At 36.4% G+C, this 18,205-nt stretch overlaps 2 long non-coding RNA genes across 13 annotated transcripts in view; one reads left to right on the forward strand and one right to left on the reverse strand.

The window, feature by feature from the left end:
- LOC110353860 (uncharacterized) overlaps window positions 1-6,364 on the forward strand; it is an 82,605-nt gene extending 76,241 nt beyond the window's left edge. For both annotated transcript variants that reach the window (XR_011810795.1, XR_011810794.1), the window contains exons 10-11: window positions 4,005-4,179; window positions 4,772-6,364. This is a non-coding gene — a long non-coding RNA (uncharacterized lncRNA). The remainder of the gene's footprint in view (window positions 1-4,004; window positions 4,180-4,771) is intronic.
- Window positions 1-18,205, reverse strand: part of LOC106019051 (uncharacterized) — a 351,120-nt gene that overhangs the window by 11,741 nt on the left and 321,174 nt on the right. For all 11 annotated transcript variants that reach the window (XR_011810791.1, XR_011810792.1, XR_011810790.1 and 8 more), the window contains one exon: window positions 6,378-6,507. This is a non-coding gene — a long non-coding RNA (uncharacterized lncRNA). The remainder of the gene's footprint in view (window positions 1-6,377; window positions 6,508-18,205) is intronic.

Here is an 18,205-nt window from a genome sequence, read left to right on the forward strand (position 1 = left end):
TAGAAGTTTGGAGAAAAAAAAAAAAAAAAAGACTTAAGAAAAATGCAAATTCAGGCCAGCAAAAAAGATTTGTCATGATATACAGCAGCTACAGGAGTTTCAGTACTAAGGCATGTAAATAACATTGCTATCAATTTGGTTTGAGTCAATCCATCCATACAGCTACGTGACCAGCGTTGTTCAGCTGGACAACTCCCCCACACCAACCAGCAGCAGTCACCATGGACGTCACATGGTTATTAAGAGGTCCCAGAAACCCCCACATCCAGTGCTGAAGAACAACCTCAGTGACAAACACCTGAAAGAGTTCATCTCCACTCGGATATAAAATGTTCTCAGTGGTGTGCAGGCCTCCTGGACCAGAATACCTCCCTTTGGCCTGTCTGTCCATCTCCTCACTCCTGAGCTGTGACGTGACCCTTGCCTTTCTTATCTCATCTCATTGCTGCCGGTGAATTTCCCCCAGACATCCTTGTGCAAGATGTACACACACGCATGTACAGGTTTCATGCCCAAAGAAGCTACAAAACAAAGTACAGTTTGATGCAACAAGGTGCAGCCTTCCTACTACCTGTAGTAAAATCCTCTATCCTCAAAAGCAGTACCTGGCCCACTGGACCAGGCCTGGGACATAATACAAGAAGAAAGTACTGCAAACAAAGCTACAGTATACAACAACAACAAATTGATATCACAGGTATGTGCAGGACTCTTATTTTTTGAAATAAATTTACTCTAGAGTTAATCAGAAACTTTCTCATGGTATCAACTTTGCAGTTGTTCATGGCCAATCTATATCCATTTAATCTTGCAACAATATTTTAAACTATTTCTCTAGTCTTGGTATTCCCTCCATTGCTGTAATCATAAGGCAGAAGGCCACTGCAGTGTTTCTCTCAGCAGTGGCACATACATGGGTCACACTCAGCGCAAAGCTACAAATACACCCAGGCATTGTTATTGTTGCTTTTGCTCTTCTGTAACTTCCAAATGATGAGCTACAGAAGTTCTTATTAGCAGTCCCTCAGGACATGAATTTATGTGGTATAGCTTGTGATATTGCAATACAAAGTTCATTTCCTTGTGCAATTAATTTAATCTTATTTTTGTTTTACCAATTGAAAGGCTGTCAGTTTAAAGACATAGCCTTATTTTTTCCCTACATTTCTATTCATGTAGCATCTGTTTTCGTAAACACACACGAAGGTTTTCCCCAATCGATAATTAATGTTTTAATTGGTATTAAACTCCAAATCTCCTTTTAGTTTCTCCTATAGTACTTTAATATCCCCCTTACAATTATGCCTAAGCCAGAATGCAAAGTTTGTAGGATTCGATTCCTGTATTAAGGTTATTTACCTTTGTTTCCCATCAGGTAGATTTTACAAGTAACATTTCTATTAAAAAAATATTTGGACAGAGGAACACCGATTGACAAGTACAGCAAAAATGTTTCTCCCTGGAGCTAACACCACCTCTACACACTCCACATTTACATAGCAAATATGCACCACTAAGTCATTATGCAAATATAAAACTCAGATTATACACAGTGATTTACACAGGCATCGATTTACTGACTTTTTGGTGGATTCAAGTGTAAATTCTTTTCCACTTTGGGGCAATTTTTTAAATGGTAACATACTGGGATAAGGTTTCATTAAAGAGTAAATGGACTTCAAAGTTTGCATTGCAGAGACTTACCTTTAAAGGAAAGCTTTTTCATTACAATCACATTGAGAAGAGTTCTTAAACTGTATGGCACTCTAAGCCATACATTATCTTCATGTTATCTTCTGTTTATACAATGTTAAGCATACTCCGTAAAGTTCAGATATTTTAAACTGTGAGCTCTTTGGGGCAAGAGTCATCTTTTTCTGCACGTATTTTTTTTTAGCCCCAACAAGACAATGATCTTTGACTTGATACAAACACCACACATTATAGAAATTATCCATTAGGAATGTAAGAATTCTTTATTTGATATCAAAACAAATACCCTGACTGTATATCTAAAGATCATCATTGTGTTTAAGCAAATAAAAAGTAAATTTGCCTCTTACCACTAATAACTAACAACTACTTGCATCAGACATTTTAGTAGTGATCATCCTTTAAATCGGTGTGTAAATCTACTTCACTGGTGCTACTAAAAACAATTCACCCACACTGAAAAAAAATGCCTCTCCAGAATTTGGCAATTAATCAAAAGTTCTCACATAACACTATCTTACTCATGAGTATTTAAGTTTCCAATTTAATATTTGTCTTCTATACCTTCAAAGTTGACATTTCATAATATTTTTAAGGAAAGATTAATAATGTAAAAAGGGAAAAATGCTGCCTGGGGCAACAATCAGACAATAATATATAGACTGCAAGACAAACACCTCAACAAAAAAAATGTTGCAACTTTATGTTCCTACATTACTGTATGATATTAGACACCATCACTCACATGAGCTTTACCGAGCTGGAAATAGTTTGGGAGATGGAGGAAAATCATCATAGAATGATAGATCATCATAGAAAATGATCTGTTTAAGCCAAAGAAATAGAATTATCAGTGTCAACTGCTTTGTGTTTTTAATATTTCCGAAGATTGAAATACAGTCTCTAAAATTAAAATACCAACATGACCTGTCAACAATCACCGTGAATCCAGGTAAGTGGTTCTTGGATATTGTATAATTTTTACTTCATTCTGGGTTTTGCACACAAACTGAGTGACAGAATTTATACTGTGGTGGTATTAAAGTGTCAACTCCAAAAGCAAAGATTTTTCGATGTTTTTTCAACCACATCTTTTAGTAAAATAGTTTTTCCTAAAGCTCATAGTTTTTAAAACTAGTACACATATGAGAAAAACAATTGTTTGAGATATTGTTGTTGCCCAGTATAAAGTTTTTATTACATAAGAGCATTAAAATTAGGTACCATAGTATTTTATAAAGTTGGTAAAAGCTAGAGTGAAAGAGCACTAAAATTTTCATGTATTTTAAACAGGTGGTCCTATGATATCATCATCATCTACTGCAGACAATTATAAAAAAAAAAGAACATGTATGGCAATCCCATGCATGATTTGCATTAGTGCGTTCAGATCATATTTAAAAAAATAACAACGTTCTCTAATTTAATCAGGCAAAATCTAGAAATAATCACTAAGTGTACAGCACTGCAGTTACTAACATGATTATGCTTTCAAACAATGTTTATGTTTTTAAAACATATGCAGAAGAAAACAAAATGGGTTAAAAAACATCACAAGCTATAGCACTAAGCTTTGAGGTCTCCTCACTGTATTCTAAGAAGCCATCATCATGTCATTAAAAATGGGCAGGCTTGGATGCTGCTATCACTTTTATTTCTCATAGTAACTCTTGCTGAGTTACTGTTGTTGACCCAATTACACTCACGACATTACCACACCACGGACTACATAATGTTTTTAACATTTCTTTAATTATAGATGTTGCTAGCATGTTTGAAGGATTATTTCACAGACTGGCTGCTACAAAGTCCACAGCCTAAACAACCTGAGATGCTTGAGCTTCATAATGTGAAATTGCTCGTGCTTTCAAAATTCTTACTGTCATCGTACCTTAATCCTATACAGGTTAATGTATACCATTATCTATGGTATAGTAACCATCCCAGGTATAGCATGAAGGAGTCCAAGGAAAGGGTTCCTATCTCTAGACTCCCAGAGCTTTCAGAATATCAGCTATCCCGAATATATAAAATACCAAAAAATTCACTGTTCAATGGAAAACAACAAGGAAAGACAGAGAAAGAATGTTTTGAGCTCAATTCCAGGATGCTTTTGAAAGTCAAGGACCAATAAGATAAATGTCTGCAAGCACGATGCAGATGGCATAACATACTTGAGGCTTTTATATCATATTAGAGACTTTCAATTTGTGTTAGACATTGTCACTTTACAATGCACTTGACATATTATCTCAACAGTTTCCTATAATTTATTTTCTTTCTTTCTTCAGACTGAATAAAATTTTCACAAAGAAAAAGCACAAAAAAGGAGAAAAAACACATCCAAACATTACAAGATGGAATGAAAAGTAGAAGGTGTAAAAGAACTAGAATGTTTATTTCTTGCTACTAATATTTCTGACATTCCTGAATCGTTTCCTGCACCAATAAGAACCACTAACATAAGTAAGTATTGCCAAGGTTTCTTTTGCAGTTTTGCATCGCTATAGTTACGTGTTTCCTGTTTTCAGTTCTACCAGAGGAACAGATAATGTACTGGGATTGCAGGAAAATTGCTCTTCACTCATTGGCTTTCTCTTTGGTACAGAGTGTTTGCAGAGATGATTAGACAGTATTTTCTATGAGGAAGAAAATGCTTGTTCAAACTTCTACGAAGAAAGGCTTAGGATGAAATTAAGATCAGTCTAGAATAGTTTATAGTATCGCTTGGTCTTATACAGGGACATATCTCGGACAGCCAGGTTCCTTATACCCCTGTACCCATGGAGCTAATGCCAATTTTGAATTAACACAAAATTGAATTATTAAGATATTTTGCTTTCTTAGATATTTAACCTTTTAGTGCTTCCGCTATTGACATCAGTAGCAAAGAGATGAGAACACAAGTCTCCTTGTAAAGTATTTTCAGAGTAAGGATATAGTTAAAGTATTCCAGACTTAATTATCGATACATTTGAGAATGAAAAATACTACAGAGGTAGAACACAGAAAGGTAAGGGGATGATCTGAGATCAACTAACCTCATTTGTTTCAACAGTGCATGTGCTTTGTGGAAATTTGATCCGAGTTCCAGGTATGTTGAGAGTTTATGGAAATTATCTGACACAAATGCTTATGATTACCAGTATTGGGGGAATAAAGAAAGAAGGAAAAAAAAAAAGAAAAAAAAAAACCTGAAAAATAAAAATTACCTAGAGAGTGGAAGATAAAAACAGCTTTTACCAAACACAACCAAAAAGCCAGCATAGAGATGCCTGCTCATTTTCAGCCAGCATCACACCAAACTCTCAATAACAATTGATCTGATGCTCACCATTGCTCTTTGTATGTATTTCTGTATCTGGTCTCCCTAGCCTATTTGTGATAGGCCCTGGCATTTTAGAGCACTAGATTATACAAGGAACCAAGCAATTGTTTGGACTGCTTTTACACTGTAGAGCATCTGCTATTTTTCTGAGTTTTAGGCTAGACCCGATGAGGAGAAGGGTTTCCAGTCTGTCCCTGTGATGTTAAAAAATAAATAAGCAGCCATTCCAAACATTATGAAATTAAACATCTTTCTCTATTCTGTGTAATAGAACCAAATTGCTACGATTGTGTCATTAAACGCCCAGTGCAGCTAGTATGAAAAATTGGAGCAGCCTGGCGATTTTTCTCGCGTTCTGTCAGCAGAACAACGTCTGCCTGCAACAAGGAATACCTATATCCATATGCTTTCTGTCAGCCCTCATGATAAATGCAGCACAGTCTTTGTGCTTCCAGCAAATAGAGAGAGAAAATGATATATAAAGCCTCTCTTTGTTCTGATTCATGGATAGAAGGCATTGCATAGACAAAGAAAAATGTAATGTCTGCACGCTGATCGGGGGTATTCAACCACTGCAGCTGGGAGCTGATTTAGGAAAAAAAAAAAAACTGTTTCATTTTATTTTTACAGAATTTGAATCCAAGCTAAACATAGTTGTGAATGATTGGAGCTTAGTTGTCTTGTGTCCTCCATCCACTAACGCAAGCACGGTGACCGCTTGGTCTGGGCACACACGTGCTGCAGGCTCGAGCCTCCCAGTACCAGCAATTCCCCTCCCTGCCACAGCTGAGTCAGCAGCAGAAGGTGAATGAAGGTACCAGAACCATTTGCTGCCGTGGGCCAGCGGCAAAACTGCAAATTCCCTGGAATATTGGGGGGAAATGGGGATGATGCATGTGCAAATTGCTCATTGTTTCTGCTGATCTTTGAGTGCTGCATGACTTCCCTATCGCTATAACTAAAAGGCAAAATTTATTTCCAATTGACCCTTTTATCAAAGTAGTAATGCCAAAAAAAATCAGGATTATCATTTTTGCACAATTCAGCTTCCTCCGTGGCAATGAGGGTAAACCAAAGACCACATCCAATAAACTAAGTAAACCCTCCCGTGCTATTTATTACTTGTTTTATTCCCTTTTTACTTCCCTCATTCTGTCAGATAAGGCTTCTACAGAAACTTATGCTGATAAAGTAACGTTGTATGATAATACATATATTAAAGGAAATTAATATCAGTAGTCTCACCTGAAGAAGATAGGCAGAATTCATGAGTTCTCTAGACACTTAGAAAAACACCTCCAAAAGGAAGCTATGACCCACTAGATGTCGTACTGACCTTGCAGAGGGCAGCATCCATAAAGTCATGGTGGTGGCACATTAACACATCCAGCTGACCTGAGAGAGTCTAGATGGCTGGATTAGCTTGGAGGTTACGGTCTGAATCCTTACACTTTAGACAACTAAACCTGAAAGATATTAAAGTTAACAAAATAATTAAGCTTTTAAATTGGTACCTCATTTTCATCACTGAGTCACTATTTGTTTATCTTATCGTATTCCAAATCTGAATTAGGTAATCTACAACTATTTACATGCAGACATAATATTTCACAACTGTTAGGCTACAGTGTCAAGAATGATTGTTTCAGAATAACAACACTGAAATGTGAGCTGCTTTTGGCTATCTTATTAAAGGGACTTTTTTTTTTTTTGTAAAGCACCTATAAAATCTATATGCACAGTAACCCCTATCTGCAAGTGAAAACAGTTGTTGATGCATGCAATTGTTTATTTTGAATACAGAAATAGACATCTGCATGGACAAATGGATGTGCATACAAATTTTCTCCCAAACTTTGTAGAGACAGGCTTGATCCAAAACCACAAGAGCTTTTTGCAATATCCCCATTCATTTCAGGGACTTTGCCCACAGATGTTATTTCCAAACCATTGACATTACTCCATCACTCTTAAATATCAAGAAGATTATCTCCCCCACACACACTTGTTGGTTTTTTTTGTTTGTTTGTTTGTTTGAAACTTGTAGCACAGTAAATGTGATACTGAGTTGAATCGAGTTTAAATAATCTAAGCAGAGATTATCTCTAAAAGTAAACTTGATAGTCACTCAGTAATTAAGCATGCATTGTTAGGTATCTTCTGCAGTGGATATTGACATGCACCCCTCCAGGAAACCTGCTGAATGGACAAATCCTCCATGCTTCCAAAATCTATGTGTTAAAACAAACAAACAAAACCTTCATAAACCTCAAACACCCTTCACAGTGACATGTTGCTGCAGTTAAAGGATCAAAATAATTAAAAGTGAACATGCAATACTCTGACAGGATTTTAAATACTTTAATTGTGTTCATGTTGCAGTGGGGTTTGTTTTGTTTCAGTCTGAAGGGTCACCATAATTAGCAAGCTTCCAGGTTGCCCTCAGGATGAAGAGTACCACAAACTCACTAATATTCAAAGAGCTAATGAGCACGCGATGCTTCTCTGCATTATGTATTTGCTTCTACCTAGTCTTTTGTGCCCTTTGGGTCTGTGGGCACAGGGGCATCTTCTGCTTACAATGCTCCTGGGCACCACAGGGCAGCTCACCTGCATGAACCACATCCACATCAGTGGTCAGGTCTCAAACAGAACCAATACAGCCAAGCTGGCAGCAGTAGCCTGTGACACAGTGCTGGATCTGCACAGAAATGGGTTTTCCTTTAGAAAACCTAAAGTTGCCATTCTTTTAGCTTAAGCCACCGTAGTTTAATAAGATGAGTTGTTTTTCCAGGCTTGCTGATTGATAAGGTTTGACACATGTTTAATTTGCATTTAATTACATGCAATCTGGCAAGGGGCTAAAATTAATAGTTTATAAAGCAGATACATTTGTATAGATTAGCCAAGTGCCTACTAAGGCAGAATATTGCCATCTATAAATATTTAGAAGAACTAAACAGCAAGGAAAGATAAATATTGTTGAAAATGACCTATTTAGTAGGTCACTGAAGTATAACTGGAAATAAACAAAAACAAGCAAAGAAAAAGCCTAAGAACACTGATTACGTTTAGCAGCATAATCAGTTAAACACAATGAGGTAGTACTTCTGTACCTGTACCTCTTCCGTCGCTCAGTCTATATTTATAATCTCAAACACATTGTCCATGAAGTATTAGATGATAGCTAACAGGTTTGATTAATAAACTTATTAGGCCTGTGTTTCTGATTGTCAGTTACAGATTAACACCGATATCTTCAAATTGCTTGCTTTATATAGTTTTCTTTTTGGAAATGTTATATCTCTAATCTTTGGAGAACAGAGAAGTAACTGAATAATCCTAGTGAGAACTTGACTTCATATTAATTGGTCTCTTAAATCATGAAGTGATTGTTTCCTATATATATATATATATATATATATTTAAGTGAATAATGAGATCTTAAGCACTTCTTTTAGTCTTATAGTTCTGCTTTCTTAAGTAGCAAAAACTGTAACCCTATGTGATTTATACCTGCTCTCTTATCTCAGAGTAATAAGATTTTCTCTCAGATTGGTTTGTTTTCTTTCTTACATTTTGTAAGTATACATAGAAATATAGTGGGATATCAGAGAAATAATTTAGAATTTTGTGTAATACTTTTAGAAAACTTGTGGTTAGCTTAAATAGTCCCATTTGTCTCATAAAATCATAATGAGAACCTGAGGATGGAGATGATTAAGTGGAACATGTGAAATCTACTTGATAGAAAATACCTACTTTAATGTGAATGCCACCAAAACAGACATCTAGCATAGATAACAGCTGAAACTAGAAAACTTTCCAAGTAAAATTGTTATGTCTTTATTGTAGGCACAGCATGAAAAAAAGTTCTTTATGCATTGCTGTTGTTCTTATTCATTTGTCAGCATGTGGTAAGTTAATGAACACATAGAAGAAAGGTTCCTCAGAATGAGTTCTGGAAAACATGATTCTAGCCTGCACTTTTTCTCATAAGGTCCAATTTTGTTTTGGGTTTGCCTGCTATTTTGACCAAATTCACAGGTTACAAATTTACTGACAAAAGTTTCAAAACTAGTTATCTGACCTTTCCTACATGCGTGAATCTGCTTTAAAGTAAAAGCAAATAATATAATATTTGCAATTTAAATTTTATATCCTCCCTTATTGTTTTCACCCCTCGCCCTCAGTACTGTTAGTACTTGTTATTTTTTACTTGTCTCAGAATTTAATCTTTAAATTTCAAAAGCGACTATGGAATAATTTTCTGATCTGATGTTGTAAGGTAGATTTAACACCCAAACATCATTATGATTTCAGTCTGATTTCAGGAAAAGACAGTTCTACAGACTGCAACAAAGAAGAGATTATTGTAAAGATTAAAGACAATGCCCAAAAGTATACATGGTGATGGCTGCAAGTCAACTAACGTGTTGTCAGTCTCTGCATAACACTAGGGTTTCTCAGTTGATTAATAAAGTACGAAGTTATGGGATATATATTATGCGAATATGTTTTCAAAGTCAGTGGAGAGAAAACCTCTCCACATCTCACATCACTAAAACCACCACAGTATACCAACACACTTAACGATTTGACATGGAGTTCATTCTGTATAAAAAAAAAAAAAAAAAGTGGCTTATATCCCACTAACATGTTAGACTCCATTTTGCACACTTAGAAGAGAAAATCAAGGCTTTTTTCAAGACAACAAACCTGCTAAACTTTCAAAGAAAGTTGATATTATTGGCCCAAGGAGTCACAAGCAGAGGAAATTACATACTTCTTAGTGGTTTCACCTGAACACACTACAATATAAATAACTTTTACAAGCCTTTTTATCTGTGTTATTAACTAAACCATGAAGATGATCATCACTTTGTCCCATTAGAGCATGTGCTTCTTTTAAGTCAGAGATACTTTATCTATGGCAGATGTTAATTTAAAGTAGCAATCCATTTAAAGCTTTTACCAACAACTAAAATTGCTGATTGACCTCCACTCTGTACCATCTCTGTGAAAACGACTGGACAAAACAGATTGGAAACCTTGAAAGACAGAAGCTCGAAAACAAAACGAAAGTTTTTTTCTGACATGCTTATTTTCACTCAGACAATTTATGTTTCACGTAAAAGTGTAAATTTCTTTTTATTGGATTAATATAGTGTATTAATGCTTTTGGAAAAATGCAACTAATCATAAAACCAACCAATTTAGATCTACTAATTTTAAGCTGATCTGTGAAATCAACTATTACCATGTTACTTATAGAAATTGCATCCACCAAAGTATTTCTGGGTAAGCTGTTATTTATTTAGTTATTTATTTTCCCCAATACTTATAATTTATTAAGGTATGTGATTTTTCTTTAAAAAGAGATATTGTTGTATTCTCTAAAATCTGTTAACTCATAGTAATGTTTTTCTTATACTAAAACTGAGATAAAATCAAAATCCAGTCCGCATTACGTTGTGTAGAAAGTCACTATTATTTCTAAGAAACCATCTGAGTAACAGAGCAAAATCTTTTCCATTGCAGTTGGATTCTATAGCTAACTGGATATTCAATGGGCATGCTCATGGGCATGCTATTTAAGGTGACCTTGGTGGTACCCCCTGCATTGCTGTCATAAAGACGAGGCAGCTTTGCACTCTCTGCAAATGCATTCCCCATTTTATGCGCAGTGCAAACACCTCGCTAAAATGCTGTATGTTGGACTTTATTGTAGGATAAAGAAAATCCTCCCCTGTTGTTTCTAAAAGCAATGTTACATTCTAAAAAACAAAATGCTTATTAAATATTTGGTCTTCATCTTTGGAAAATGCTAAATATTTTTATTATTTTTGAGGTTAAGGTAGTAGTTGTGGTAAGAAATAGACACACAGTCCAGACCCTTCTCCAACTATAATGATAAAAGTCCTCCTCTTACCTTAGACACAGAAAATTACAGTGAGGCAACTAAGTCCCACCTAAGCCTCTTGGCAACTTTTGGTGTAAAAATCTAGATTCCATTGTTGTTTTTTTTTTTTTGTTTGTTTGTTTGTTTGTTTGTTTTTCTGTGATTTTTAGACTATGAAGGACATTTTGGAAAACATCCTTATGAATGTGCTACTTACGTTAAATTAAAGTGTGACATTCTGGAAAATGTCCTTCATGTCCAGGAATCATTTGTATTGCAACCACAAGGTGGTGTGTTGATGTCACCAAGTATTTGCTCTGGTAACACCTTCAGCAAAGTAGTTAGCCTTCAAGAAAAGGGAGGTAACAGGAGATCCAGTGCTACAGAGAGAAAAACAGTAAAGACAATGGCTGGAGTTGCACTCAGGCAATGGGGGGTGTTAGCTTACCTCTGTTGATTGTTTTATGTACCCTGTGTTTTCCTATAAAAACTTTGCTTTAGTGGGAAAGCTATAAAACCACTGAACCCGTGCAATTTCTCTGCTTCAACAGTTCTTCCCTGAATATTTTGGATGCTATTAGGTCAGATTTTTCTTGCCCTGTAAGCTGCTACTTTTCCTAAAGGAAACAGAAGAAAGATGATAAGGGCAGTTCTCTAAACAAAGATTTTGTAGCCTTATCAAAGAAGTGGTGAGAATCAATAAGAGTTGCCAAACTTTAGGTGCTACTGCTTTCACAGCCAAATTTCTTGAAGAAACTTGACCTGAAAAATGCAGATTTGTACATCTGGAAGGTAAGTGCAAAAAGGGCTCACAGGGGAGCTCGTATTTAATCTTTTCCCGCTTAGTAGTTTTGGCTTCCTAGGGAGCTTATGTCCATCTAAACATACAGACAACAATTCATTGTGGAACTTCAGACAAATCATTTACTGAAACTACTGCACAAGAGTGTCGTGGTGGTAATTAGAAAACCAAACAATTTATAAAACATCTGTAAAAAAGTCTATTTCCTTCTGTAGTAACTCTTTTCTTCCTTCTTGTTTTGTAACCATGCTATGAAAAACAGTAACTTAACTATTTGCTTTCCGAGAGAGGCCTGGAAGCCTGGAAACAGCTTGCTCGCTTTTCCTCCTAGTGCGTCTTTCACTACATAATTATTCATATTCAGAAAATCATGAATATGCAGCTGACAACATAGGACTTGTCCTCCAGCACGCACACAGGTTCTTCATGTGAACTGTACCTGACACAGAAAGCACATCTTTGTGTTTAGGCTCAGATTGGATGGGCAAGGGAGGTTAGTGAGGCTGGGATCTGTGCCCAGATGAGAAAACACCACCAAAGGCCAGTCACAAGACAAAGGAAACTAGCAATGTAAATGTGAATGTAAATGTTAACACAATCCTAGTTCTGCTCTGTGATTGGACACCTTTTTGAAAAAGGTCCTGCAGAGGTTAACAGATGACAGCCTTTTAGCAGGATGGCTAAAGAACATCATAAAATCTGCTCCTTAAATACAGATTATGATATAAAAGTGGTGTTTTACATGTATATTAGACATAAATAAATACATTTATAAGCGAAATTAAATATAGGTATATAACCCACAGAGGACCCTCATCTTATATTCCACAGCTTTTTAAGATAATTTCCGCTTTACACCTGGTTTTAAAAAGAAAAATGACAGAATGGCAAGCCTTTTTGCCCATTAATCCTCCTCAGACGATAAAACCCCAAGCATTATTTTTAACAGCCAGTTGTGTTAGTTCACATGCAGTCATTGCTCTGACTGGGGGCAGGAATAAAACACTGAGCTGTTGAGTTTAAATGTATTCAGGAGTCAGGTTTGTTTTGTTTCATTTTGTTTTTTCTAAAGTCACACAGAAAAATGTAACCTGTCCTTTGCCTTCCAGTTCTGTAAAATTGCTGTCATAATGCTGAATAACAGTGTTAAGCAGTCTCCACAAGACTGTGGAACAGAGATCTTAGGAAATTTGTATATTATGTTTATATTTGACTTTCACACCCATGCCGCCAGACTTTCACAACAAGCAGCATGCCCGTGAATTAGCACAAAATTCAGAGTTGGTTCACACCCCACAGTACTTTTTCCACGGTGTGTACCATGAGGAAATATTTCACAGCTCTGAGGCTCTCCAGACCCTGAGAGCATCAGCCAGGAGGCCAGGGCAGCCCTAGTCTGAGAGCAGACGGCCACATGCACAGCCTGGGCTCAGCACCCACCACAGCAGTCATGTCGGCAGCGTTGCAATTCAGCTCCGGTGCTAAGCATCACTATTACAATGGCATCAAAAGCAAGGTTATTTTTCTCAAGCTGTGGGAGAATATCAGATCCCAAATACGCGTGCTTTCACCTATAATTGATGTCTGTCACATTGATAACAGACCAGTGCTTGTTAACAAGGCCAAAGCTGTCCTTGCTTTGGTGAAATACCGAACCACATCTGGCTGTCTGTGTTTATTGCTTGGGAAGCTTTTAGTTTGGCACTCTCACTCTTTGCTTATTCCTTCCCAAACCAAGATACAGTGAGGTTTCTAATCATTACAGGAAGGGAAAACAAAATTTGTAGCCCTACAATTTTAATTTTCTCACATCACCAGCCTGTGGAGACCATTTCTCTAAATGGTAATGTAGTTCCAATACAGATGCCAAATTTCTTGTGTTCCCTATTGCTCTAGTAAGTACCACTACCTACTGACAGAAAACAATGTTCTGCTGTGACCAAGCTTTTGTTAAAAGGTTCTGGGAATCCTATAAGAACTGGATTTTATTCTCACAAGCCACTTATAACAGCCAAAGAAGTGAGGTCTGTTACAGAATAGCCGGAAACGAACTTCACTTTAACTGCTGTTTAGTCAGTCCATTTTGCAAACAGACTCAGTAGAGGTCAGTTTCTGATAAAGCAATAGAAGATAGGAGAGTTAATGACTCATGTCTGCAATTTTAAATTATTCAGCTACCACTTGAGTACTAAGCACAGACGCAACAAACAGTGGCTAATACAAGTCATGCATGTTTCATAAAGGGAAACTGTACCCTCTGGAGTATATTACATTCGCCTCTGAAAAGAGCGATGGTGTTTTCAAAAGCATGTAAGACCACTTTTACCTGCTATTACTTTACTTTTCTATAGTAAAACCTCCCATTGACTTAAATAGGGGTTTTATTTGGGTACAGCTGACAGATTCCAATCTATTAATTACATGCACTTTTAATTTCTCAATACAGTTGGAAAATCCAGCATCATGATCAACTTTTGACAAAAATGCTGGACTGTTTTCCCTGCAACTTATGTAACTCTCCTTTGCGGGGGCTGCAGATGAACAGTTGTAGCCTCATTTGCTTCATTCTACTAGGACATCCAAGAGTTTAAGCACTATACAAAAATCAAATCTGTTCATAAGGGGGTAGCGTGGTGGTCACCAGTATGACCAGAACTTTGTACACTGCAGTGAAAGTCATCTCCTTGGATGTCTGGGACAGCCAGATAATCCTCAAATGTTTGCAGCCTTCAGCAGGGATCTTCTTAGGTTGCCTGCAGAGGTCAAACGTGACTAAAATAACCTTTTCCCACTGTTGGGAAAACAGTGAAAACAGTCTAGCATAGAAACTAGCATACAAACACTGAACAGAATCCCCAAAAAATTAAACTAAGAAAAACAGAAATTAATAAACCATGCATAAATTAATAGAGTTTTAGGCAACTCACTGGCTGCTGGCAATCTTAGGAGCCTGCTCCGGTCAGCCATTAACTTCTTCGAATCAGTTATGGCTGAAAAAACATGTATAAATCTCGCTAACTTTGTTCCTTAGTTATCCAGGAGAACTTTCTAGTGAATTTGCCTGTGTTGAAATCTCTGCTGTTCCTGTTCTCCATATTATTAACAACAAAGCTTGTGAGCAGAGAGAATAGCAAAGCAAACAAAGCAGGATTAAAAGATAAGCCCCAAACATCCACAGAAGTGCTTGGCATGAAATTACAGTCTGCAAAGGCATAATCTAAAGTGAAAAGAAAATTTCACTTCAAGTAAGTGGCTCATGAACACCTCTGATAGATGGAGAGAGGCACCACAAGAGCATAGCCACAGGCTGTTAACTCCAGACCTGTTTTTATCTAGACCTGGCAAAGTCAATATTTTCATAACTGTGCTACACTGAGACTGCAGCTCACTGAGCTGTTAGCCATTTCCTTACACTTCTCATCTTTTGCTTCTATAATTGGTTCCCTCTCCTTAGCTTGGGAAGATAGTACCATGTAACATCATTCTGCCAGCAGAATATTTGTTCCTCTAAGGAATAAATGGTACTACTTCTATATAAAAAGGTCTCTATTGAACCAACACAGCTGCTCTTTTAACTCAATTACTGAGCAGTCATCCAGGAATAGAAGATGACTTTTAAGGCAGGAGAACTCAAGTCCCTCCAGAAATGCTACCTTACTTCCAGCTGTGGATCTGTGACCCCTCCGGAGCTGAGCCATTAAAAAGTGCCCAGCTATCACAGAATCTGTCATCCGATTGCTGCACTGTCTTCAAAGGAGCTCTTTCATTCAGAACGATATTAGCAGGGAGTTCAAGTGCCATCAATTTCTCTCCGTTATCTCTCACATGGCGGTTCTGTCTCTTCCAGTTAATAAGGTTAAAGAAGTAGAGATTGCCGGTGAAGTCACAGTAAATTAAAATTGAAACTTCTCTGTTACGGCTCTTCCAGAGTTTCTGCCAAATCCACCATCTTCTCCTCTAGATGTTACTTCCAGTGAAGGACTTAAATTACTTTTTTAGAGAAGTAGCATCGCTGCATGCACACTTCAAATCCCAGTCTTAATCTTTTCCTCAAATAAATGCATACAAATACCCATGAAAGAGAGGACTATAATAGTTGGGAGAGAGAACTAGCAGCATGTGATGAAGAGATTGATGCAGAGTAAAGGAAATGTGAATATGTTATGAAAAATATGATCAGCATTCTAGGGTTAAAAAGCATATCTCAGTAGATTTCAAATGCTCATAACAGTCTCAGATTCCTCTGATCTTAAAACTTTTCACATATCACATTGTTTCTTACCTAGACCTTCAGAGAAAGCTCCAGCTAATTACATGATTCTGCGAACCCCTCAGTACTTTTCCTACATGTTGCTTCTTCATACAAGAAGGTCATCAAGGTTCTCCTTTCAACAAAACCGTTTCTGACAGGTTTTCAGATAAACATCACAAGGTCCCTATTTGTGGCCTGTTCGTGTGACCATCCACACATCTGTGTGAAAGTTCCCTATAGCAGCAATCCTGCAAGACTGGGAGATGTAGAATACTCACCTGTCAGTACATTTCATCTCCTCACTTACACAGGCTGCCTTTCAGGTCTCCATTCCCTACTCTCTTTACCAGGCTCGCAGGTACATGAGGTGTTCACGGGGGATGACATTACAGATGCAACAAACTGCCTTTTCTGTTACTGGAGGTATAAAGGTAGGGGATTCCACATGAAAATCAACACATGGATTTAGAGTCAATAACTAAGTTCATGATTTGGTACATACAAATAAAACATACATTTGTCCCAGAGCTTTCAGGAACAAATAATTTACGAACTCAGGGAAAAAAGAAACATTCTCTAGTGGTAGAAACTTTGCTTATGTAAATAACAACAGACATGGTAGGCTTTCCTGAATCTAATTTTATTCCTTACATTCACAACCTTTACTACATTAAACCATTATTTACTATAGTCATCAGTCAACTTAATTAACTGCTTAAAGAGGGGAAATTTGATTGTTCTCACTATACTAATGAAAATCTAATGTGATTTCTGCCACATATTCTAATAAATCAACATAATTTTCAAAAGATAGAAATAACTTCCAAGTCTGTGTTAAAAGACATTTTTAGGATTATCGCAGTGTTGTGTAGAAATAAAATCTGTCACAAAGATGTGATTAATATTCTTATTAGCAGAATAGAACTGACACACTTTCCCCAGTCTAATGATGAAAACAATCAAAATTACCAGAGGTTAAACCATGTGAAAGAAATTCATGAAACTAGGAAAATGCTTTAATGTCATGAGCAATAAAAGTAGAGGAAAGAAGAATATTGTACACAGCTAAAAATGGAGATTACAAATAAACAGAGCTTAAATTAAACGGATATCTTTTCTCTCACTCTTTTTTTTTTTTTTTTTGATTTACTTTTACTAAAGTGAAATACAAGAACAATGGTATATAGCACTAGGAGACTGGAGAAGAAAGCTGCTGCAACCAAACTGGAAAAAAACATGCAGTGAGGTATTATGTGACCCTTCTGGGCTCATAAACCTGGAAGGATTGATACTACTGGATATACAAAAGCATTTAAGACTGCAATACATTTTCAAACAAGGAGGATTTTTTTTAATCTAAACAAAATTTTTAAAAGAGGTGGAAAGGTTTTGGACAATGAGTTGTATCTCAAATGTACTTCTTTTAATGTTTTCATTTACTGAATAAAATCTTGTCCAGAACTGTCTATGGGACTCTAGTTATTTAACTTCAGGAAAAAATTGCTTCAAAGTAAAAGCTTGTGCCAAGAAAGGTCATGACAATAATAAAGAATTTGACTTTAGTGGAACCAAATAATTTCATTCATGTGGACATGAAATGACAACAACCCCTGAGCAGTAAGAACAGAACCTTATTTTTGTTGTTAAATGCAAAATTCTCATTTCTAGGTTCATATTCCTTCCTAGTGGAAGGAAATCACACCACCAACTCATGTTGTTGACTGGAAAAAAATATGCTACAACTATTTTCTTTATTTTGAAGTCAAACCTTCTCATAAAGCATGGACAAAGTACTGTCCTTTATTCTCCAAGTATACATCAAAAGCAAAAACATTGCTGAGACTGCAATAAAACTTAAGGGTTCTTAACCATCTATTTTACTATTCACATACTTAAAAAAAAAAAAAAAAATCAAAAAATCATCATTCATCAAGTCTGCTAATTATGACCCATATGACCCATAGCCATATTTTTTTCCCTTCTGTCCAACATAGATCTTGTAAAATCTATGAATGTTGTGAACTATTTATATCTGCTGCTGAATGCAAAAGCTATGCTGGTTGGAAATTCTAGTGGTACACAAAATACCTTTACAATAAATTACACCTTCCTCCTTCAATTAGACTTATTACTTCATATTTTAAGCAGAGGTAAATATTCCCCTTGTGGGAAAATACTATTTGTATAAGACTTAATGACATAAGGTAA

Source organism: Anas platyrhynchos, chromosome 7, assembly GCF_047663525.1.
Source record: "Anas platyrhynchos isolate ZD024472 breed Pekin duck chromosome 7, IASCAAS_PekinDuck_T2T, whole genome shotgun sequence".
Lineage (NCBI taxonomy): Eukaryota > Metazoa > Chordata > Aves > Anseriformes > Anatidae > Anas > Anas platyrhynchos.